Source organism: Cibotium barometz, chromosome 43, assembly GCF_041138505.1.
Source record: "Cibotium barometz isolate CiBa-2024 chromosome 43, ASM4113850v1, whole genome shotgun sequence".
Classification (NCBI taxonomy): domain Eukaryota; kingdom Viridiplantae; phylum Streptophyta; class Polypodiopsida; order Cyatheales; family Cibotiaceae; genus Cibotium; species Cibotium barometz.
In genome coordinates, this window is record NC_141088.1 from 29726104 (window position 1) to 29735719 (window position 9616).

Consider the following 9616-nt stretch of genomic DNA (forward strand, 5'->3'; position numbering starts at 1 on the left):
ATCCCTAGGGTGATTGTCACTTTGCTGGGAAATTCTTGTAAGCATGGTCAAATCCCCACTTATAACATGTGCCTCCATAAAAGGAATTACGTTGGGGCTAAGCATGGGATTCATAGTGCTTAGAGCATTCTAAATGCTAAGAGCATTCCGGGGATTTGGTGTAGGGTCTTTGTAAAGGGCATTGTAGGGTCTTTGTAAAGGGAACTCTGTAATATAGTGTGGGCCTTTGTATTAAAAGCATTGCATCGGTGGTGGCCTACATACCATATTGCTGAGGTTACTTGCTCTTTGTTTTACCATGGCGGCTTCGAATAGAGAAGTATGAAGCTTATTCAAGATACCCATAGGGATCATACTATTGCTACTCATATGGATCTTGTTGGTCGTAAAACTCATAGCTTTCTTGTTCTTGGTTTTCTATCTCGCACGGGCAAGATTACCCTGAATACTATTATACTAGTGCTACCTCATATGGGTCTTATTGGTCATAAGACTCATAGCTCTCTTCTTGTTCCTAGTTTTCTATCTCTATGGATAGGGTCATCAAGTACTATTATAATGGTGTAGTTCTTGGGGGAATCGATTGAGGTGGTAGTATTAGAGGTGGATATGGAAATTGAGACAAACCTTACGATAAGGTGTTTTGATAGGTAGGCATTGGACCGGTACCTACTAAGGAGTGGCTGGTAGGGCTGGCAAGGCCAATGGTTACCTTAGCGATATGAGGAGCAGTTGCCGATCGTGGTGCCTTGGTACCAACAATGAGTTGTGTCATGATTCTTATAATGCTAGTAATGAGCATAAAATTGTTATTATCTAGGCCTTAGCATTAGACACTTTGTATTGGGACACTTTATACTCGTATGATTTTTATTATGCACCAAATCACATGTCTTCGTGGTGGGAATAAGTATGGGTGTCCTGCTTGAGGGATTTCTTGGTGCTCATCGCAATATCATTTGTTGACAAACTCGATTGCATCTCCAAAGAGTGAAGGCCACCAAAGTTGGTCGGCCTCCTAGACAACCTTGTGGGGGTAGTAGTGTCTCTAGAAAGGTATCCTCCACCTATGCTAGAATGCTCTTGCTCAGGAAGGATGGTGAAAAAATCATATTCATAATAAATACATTTCTTCATGATGTTGTCTCTTGACCCTTTTTGTGAAGCATTCCCACTATTGAGGCATGTGGCTCCATCCTTCTTGAGGGGACAATCGATTGGAATCCATTAGCCAAAGAAGTAGAAAATGTCTTCACTCCAATGGCCATTATCAAGCGATGGAGCAAAATGGAGCATTAAGAAGATTATATTCCACTCCTAGAGGGTGTTCTCTATTTGGAATTCTCGGAAAGGTGATTGGCATAGACATGTACAGATCCAACGACAAGGTGAAAAAGTCATATTTATAAATGCATTTCCTCATGATGCCGCCGTGACCCTTCTTGTAAAGCATTCTTGCTATTGAAACATCTGGCTCTTCCCTTTTTGACGAGACAGTCTATTAAAAATCCATTGGCCCTAAGAAGTGGAAAATGACCACTTCATTCTAGTACATGGTCAATATACAACAATGAAGCACAATGAAGCATCGCTTCCACTCCTAGAGGGGGTTTTCCATTTGGAATTCTTTGAAAGGTGATGGGCATGGACATGTATGGATCCCTTTTGCACAATGATAGTGAAATCAAATTCCAAAAGAATGAGCAACCATCTACTGATACACCCTGTGGTGCAAGGCATAAAGCAGAGCTTTTGATGGTCAACAAATAAATAAAAACTTAGTAGTATTAGTTGGGAGATAATTCCTATACTTCTTTACATCATACACACCATGGTTGAGTTGATGGTGGCTAGCAAAGGTTATAGGGAAGTCTATGTTCATACATCTAATAATAACAAATGCTCAAGCATTGATATATGTACATGAAAAATTAGGTCCTAGTTGGGGGACCTCATCAAGATGGGTGTTCTTGTTTCTAATGCCTTATTTAGTTTTTTGTATGCCCATTAGTATCCATCTATCCATTCAAAGATAATTAGCAGCTTATACAAGGGTCTGCTGACATATGCATCATACAAGAAGATGAATCTTCTACAATACCCTATGTTCTCCATGAATCTTTGCACCCCCTTGTAGAGTTGATGGGGTGGTGGTAGCATTAAGATCACATGCAGCTTGCTCTCATATGTGGAGATTTCATTCTTGAAGATAATGTGTCCAACGAGAACACCACGTTAAGCCACAATTGACATTTGAGTGAGTTCAATGAGAAGCGATAGAGTCTACACCTCTCAAAGACTAGCCCGAGATGAGCAAGATGCTTCTTCCACTTTGAGTGTGCATGCATAGGTCATCAATAAATATCTCCAAGATCTTTCAAAGGAGATCCTTGAAGTGGATACACATCAAGAATTTGAAGGTGGCAGGTGCATTAGTCACCTTCTTGGCAGCATGATGTAATAAGCATAGGTTCCCCACCTTCATATAAAATGTTATCTCATATTGATCGGCTAAGTCTATTGTCACTTGGTTGTAGCCTGAAAAGCCATCCGAGAAGCTAAAAGCTTTTTCTCTGGCGACTCTTTCCAATGTGTGGTCAGTGTAAGACAATGGGTAGTGATTGCGAACTATGGCAGCATTAAGTTTTTTGAGGTTAACGCTTGCACACCCCAAGATTTTTGTTCTTTTTGGGAACGATTACTATTAATGATAAATTTCATAGAAAATCATGCATCGACAATGTGCTTGTCTAGCTCTTGTTTGATCATTTTTCCATACTTAGCATTCGAGTGATAGGCTCTCTCTTAGATGGTTTTGTAACTTCATGTTGGAGAGGGATGGTGTGAATCACCACTTCTAGAAGAATTCCCTTCATGTGAGTGTATTTCCAAGAAAAAACATCTTGAAATTCCTTGATCAAGGCTATTAATTCTCCTTTTTGGTTAAGGACAAGATCTTTGGAGGCAAAGATTTATTTAGGTTCTTTAGCAGAGCTAGCAAGATTTACTTCTTTGACCTATGCGAGGCCATCATATGAAGCATGAGATTCTCCACCCATGCTTCTTTGAGCCTTCTCACCATGTACCACTCTGTTCTTGATGTTATAGGACTTACGCTACACTCAGGGCTTGCCTTAGATCTTCCTCTTGAGACTTGGTGAGCTCTTTGAATTTTCCTTTCTTCTTTACCTCAGCCTTGGCTTTATTGAGTTTTTGTCTAGTGGATCGGTTGGAACTTGGCTTATTCGGAGCTTATGGGTCCTTATCACCTTCATTAGCTATGGCCTTGTCTTGAAGGGTTATCTTATTTAGGTCCATTTTCCATTATCGATGTAGGTCTCATGTGAATCCACATCCTCAATATAGCAAAGCTAGTGAAGATCTATCTCCATGGGGAGAAGCTACTTCTAAGGCTTTCTATGTGGTTTTCTTCTTCTTGGCCAAGTGACTATGGGGAATGTAGAAGTTGATCCTTCCACCTTGCTAGATGAATCACTAGCTACTCCTAGTTCAAAGTCATTATCTTCTCCCAAAAGGAATGTTTCTACAATTAGCATGAAGAGGGAGGTTATTTTTGTCTCCTCCATGCTTGCAAACCTTATTCCAAGCTTTTGTGGATGAGTGTCATGGTTTTCCAAGGCATGAATCTAATCCTCAAAGTTGTCAGGCTGCTCTGGAAGAGGCTCTTAGTCGTGGTTCTTATCTTCACTATCCAACAACTTGCAACAACATTTGCACATGTTGAAAGAAGTGTTTCGCACATTTGTATGTGACTTATTGGTGGCAAGAATGCCCCACATCATGGCATGAGTCTTTTCTATTTTCAAGGACTAGTTTCCTTTGTGTATGTAAATGTGATTGGTTTCTTGATCACATTTACGATAAGTTTCCTAATTGTGAATTAGACTTGATTCTCTCATGTAAGGCCTTTCGAGGATGACCCTCTTCTCTGAAAATCCATCTCCACAAATGTGGTGAGATTTTAGCCCCAAGGTCTGAATCTTTGCATCTTGCACAATGCCCAAGGGTTTTGTTGTATTCTTGTTGGGGTAAGCGCGACCACCATGAGGCTTGTGCTTATGAGCTGTGGGCTTCCCCACACCTCCCAACAATCCTTTTGGTGATTATGACACCAACACCACCATTCAAGACCACAGATATCATCATTCCTTTGTACATGATGATGTTCAAAGTTTCCCAAGTTGTTCATGTGAACATTTGGCTATCCTTTGGTTTTGGTCATAGAGGAAGGATTCTCAATGTGGCACAAATCAATCTCACTCCTCTTCAAGTTCAAGTTTACTTATGTTGGGTTCCCATTAGTCCACTCAAATATGTCTCTCCAAAGTTGAGAATTTTCTTGCAAAAGAGAACTCATCAAAACACAAATTTTTTAGGACAAAAAGGCTACAAGACTTGCTATGGCCCGCATGTGATATTTGTAATTGTTTGGCTCATATACACTTTGAGGTGTGGACTTGGACCTGCTAATGTGTGAGGGATGTGCAATGATCCTTCCCTAGGAGGCAATGCTTGTGAATGGGAAAAAATGAAATTGTCACCGTTGGAGAAAATGTTGCAATGACTATGACGACCCATGGAAGGCCAAATGTTTCCTCCCATTGAGTTGTTCTCTTTCACTACATCTAGCAAAGTGGTGTTTTGTTGGATTGGTTCTAGAGCACAAGCTCTAGAATTGGCTCTTTTTTTTCCTCTTGAGAATAGTTATTGGTTTACTCAAGGCCTTTGATACACTTTTATTTTCCCTCCTAGGTTCTATAATTGGATCTTGTATAGACTCTATGATATGACCATGTGAGGTTAGTGGTTTGTACTCGACCACTTGCTGAAGGACTAGATCTAGTTTAACCTACACCTTCCTTATAAGCTCTCGGTATTGTTTCATTTTCTCCTTGAGTTTTTTTGGAAGGCTTTTATAATCAATTGGCTTCTTTTATTTTAGAAGAGTGGGTTTAAGCAGGAAATCACTCATTGTCTCTCTGAGGGAGGTAGCTTCGGTGCTTTCATGTGAACCACTTTCAATGGTCATGATGTCATTGTCTTAACAACTGATCATGCATTATGTTTTTGTGTGCTCCTTGTTTTGGACCTCTGGTTCTAGTCCATTGAGCTTTTTTAGGGGCTACTACAGCAAAATATCCTTTGGGGCTTGTGCCTCAGGCTCTTTTGCTACTTTCTTTTAAAGTTGAAGCTTAAGCTTTCTACTTCAAGCTTTCTACTTCTTTGCTACCTTAGTTGGTAGTTACTACCCTTGTTTTGGTTTGGAGCCTTGTGTTTCGAATTAAAAGGGAGCTATATAAATAATTCCTTGTATGCTCAACAAATTAAGGCTCATTAATGTGTAAATTGATGCATCTACCACTGTGGCGAAGGTCATGCTGTTGGGATAATATTTGTAAGCATGGTAGAATTTACACTTGAAACATGTGTCTCCGTAAAGCAATTACATTGGGATTTGGCAGAAAATTCAAAGTGCTTAGAGAACTCGAGGGATTTGGTACAGGATATTTGTGAGAAAAATCCGTAATACGGTGTGGGCCTTTGCATCAAAATCACCTATGTACCATATTATTGAGGTCACCCTAGAGCAAAAGTAGGGCAAAGTGAAAGCCAACAGACGCAGACTGAACAAAACCTAGGGAGTGACTGATTCTTACAAGGGCCTAAAGACCTGGTACAAAACCTAGGCTTTGAACAAAGAGAAGGCAAAATGTATCCAAGATACCCATTGGGATCATATGGTTCTTGCTCTTAATAAGACTCATATCTTTCTTGTGTGGTACTAAGGTAGCTATGGCAAGTGTGGGTATACATACCTCTTGGTAAGGGGTTCTTGATCTTGTTCCAATTGAGGAGTGATCAGTGGCACTCAGTGAGTAAGGCATAGGGAGCATTTGTCATGGTGCCAAAGTCCACACTCTTGGGTTTCCTTGGTACCAATAAATGAGCTGTGTCATGGTTCCATTGGCATTGGCAATGAGCTGTGTCATGGTTCCATTGGCATTGGCAATGAGCACAAAATTGTTATTTTTTAGCATTGGCATTGGCAATGAGCTGTGTCATGGTTCCATTGGCAATGAGCACAAAATTATTATTTTTTAGGGCTCATTAATGGACACTCTGTACTTGTATGATATTGGAGGTAAATTGCACACCAAACCATATTTCTCCCTAGAAATAAATGTTCACGTGCAGCTTTCAAGAACTGGCTAGGTTTATCCTTAGGGGAAGTCCTATTTGCAAAATAAAGTAGTTCTAACTTCTTTAAATATAAGCTTTTATATCTTGGACACATAATTATTGTCCATGATGTTTGTATTGACTATGAAAAAATCCAACCCATGTCTAGCAAAGAAATATGATAACTAAGGGAAATTTTGATAGAGTTTGAGCCAATACAAGTCCAACAACACAAGAGTTTATAAACAAAGAGATAATCAACAAATCAACCCTTAAAGTTATGCCTAGAAAATGTAATAAATCAATTTTCAAAGACGAGAGGGGAAACTATACACCAAAATAAAGGGGTAACATATGGAAAAGGATATTATGAAACTTCTAGTTGTTGGGAAAGATAATACCTAAAAGAAGAAGAATAAACAAACTTGGTCAATTTTCAAACTCATTACCTACGTCATCGTATCAACAAATTTTATTTTACAAAAATATTTATACCCATTCATGGGAAACATAAGAAAAGTAGTGAGACCACTTATATCTAGATTAAAATTATCTTAATCACATTACTTTCCATTTATATGAATTCACATCAACTTACGTAGTTGAGATTATTCTCAACATGCAAGTTAAGACACAATAATTGTCCAATAAAAACACCATAATATCAAGACAACCATTTTTTGTTATTTTCAAAGTCACAAAAAATATTATAGAATAAAGGTCCAAGGAAGGCATGAAAGTTAGATTCAATAGTAATGGATGCTTTTGACAACCTTTCAAAGAGATTGAAACGTAACCTCTATGGGGACATCCAATATTTTATTTTGAATGCACCTTTTATTTATATAATCTACCAGGATTAATGTATTTAATCAAGATATGTGCGCTAGTATGATGTTTACTAGGATTAATGTGTTTAAAAACCTCTGTTTGGTGCTAGTATGATATGGTCAGGATTAATTTGTTTAATCGGTTGTGTGCATTGACTAAATTATTTTTGAAGAAGGCGAAGAATGAGTGACGGATTGTGTTAATCGCGGGTACAACGTGTGTTGGACCACTTGGGATATTTTTGATGGCATATGAACACCTTTTATGGTTTCATATTTAGGCATCAATATTTTTGTAAGGCTAAGGCCTCATCCTTTGTACATACCAAATAGTATTTTATGCTTTTGGTAGGCCCAAGATTTTAAATTAATGCTTGGTACATTTTTGTAGAGCTTGCACACTCATAAACTCAAAAGCACTTGTGCTTTGTTTTTGGAATTATCTTTTTTTGGAAAGCAAGCACTTTTTCTAATACATATAAATATGGGTGAGTGGTACAAGGGCCACTCTTATCCTAGGGGAGATTCAACCCACTCTTGTGTTGATGGTGATCTCTATTATATTCTCGATCTTATTTTGTTTATTAAATTTTATGCTTCAATTTGTGCAAATATATGTTATACTCTAATTTTTGTGTTGAGAAATCTTAAAGGTCCTGGCAGTGGTATTAAAGTTTATGCTTTCAATTTGCGTAAATATATGTTATGCTCTAATTTTTGTGTTGAGAAATTAGAGTTTCCTTTTCCAATTGTCTTAAAGGTTTTGATTACAGCTAACTTTTTCCAATTGTCTTAAAGGTTTTGATTACAGCTAACTTTTTCTCTTTCCCTCCCTATTTTCTATTTCCTTCCTTATTGCACAAATTAAGCCGCGCCTGCCTTTATTTAAAGCTTTGTAAAACCTTAATCTTATAAAGCTTATACTTATATCATAAGCTTATAAAGCTTTGTGTAAAAGCTTTATCTTCTAAAGCTTATAACATAAGCATTACAAGCCTACTATATCATAAGCTTATAAAGCTTTCTAACATCTCAAATTTAAATAGAAGCTTCAAGTATTTACCCCCCTACATACATACCTTTGTATTAAAAAATTAAACAATTTTTGGACCATTTTAGCCTTAACTCTAGCAAAAACTTATAAATCTCACAAGATTTATAATCAAAGTTTCCAAAAAGGGGATATATCTCAAGCATGAACTTCAAGTAAATTCAACATCAAAGATTACTACTTTGAGCATGTTTCCAAGATTTTTCTAACATTGCTTTTTATAGATTTCAAAAACTTTATCCAAGATTGATTTTTACAAAGCTTCCAAAAGGCTTGCTTCTTCAAAACTAAACATCGAGGGTGACAATCAACAGAAGATCTTCAAGGCTTTATCCAAGGCTTAACATCAAAAGTCTATAAAATCAACAATGTCTCATAGTTTTGTCAAGATTTTTTATTTTTTTTTATTTTTTTGCAGATTAAATCAAAGCTTTCAAACGATAATACATCATCAAGGAGCAATAATCCCAAAATTATTCAACCATGAGACCAAGAATTTCAGGTAATCAAGGAAAGATGTGGAAAAAAAATATTTCAAGTGGAATTTCATGACAAATCTTAGGCGCTTTGACATATTTCTTGGTTGCTACATCTATCTTTGGGCTTCACCAAGTTTTGAATCACTCATATTTCTTGTTAATCGGCGATTTACAAACCAATTTATCCAACATCAAGAAGTTATTTTTCATATTTTCTTTCTTGATTTTAGTCCGCTTCAAAATTCTATTTTCTTTTTTTTTTCATATTTTCTTTCTTGATTTTAGTTCGCTTCAAAATTCTATTTTCTTATCGGCATCAAGCGGGACGGCAAAGTTTATTTTTCACTCAACGAAAACGAGATTAAATTAAGGGTTCAAGGACACTTTAGGCATTAAGAATTTTCATATTTCTTGCTTCTTCAACACTTCTTTCTCGAAAGCTTCCAAAAGGATCAAACAAAGAGCAAGGTCTTTAGCAAATCGAGCATCAACCAAGAGAAGAATTTCAAGGTTTTGTCGATGTTTCCTTTTTGTAGATTTCATCAAGGCTTGCTATATTACACGAGTCAACCATGAGGAAGGTGACTTCTCTCTCAAACAAAAGGGTAATTCTACACATAAGGAATCTTGATGATCTAGGTATGCCTATTGAAAATAAAGTTTCACCTCTTATGCTTCTAAAAATAAGAAGAAGAATAATTCTTATTATTAAATGATGATGAAAATAAAAACATAAATTAATCACAAGTAACATATGCTAAAATTATCTTATAAATTTTATGGATCTTTCGAAATTATACAAGAAGAATTAATCATAGACCATGAGACCACCACTAGCCAAATAAACCTACCATGCCTTAAATAGGGAGTAATTAAAAGCCTCTTGATTCTGGAAATTTGATCAATGTCAATATGACAAGGCTCAATTTAACATTTACACAAACAACCAATACAACCCTATTGATAGTCTATTATATTAAGAGAATCCTCATGTGCCCAATAGTGTGTTACATAGGAAACATTTTATTTTGCTAATTCATGTATATTTGCACGGC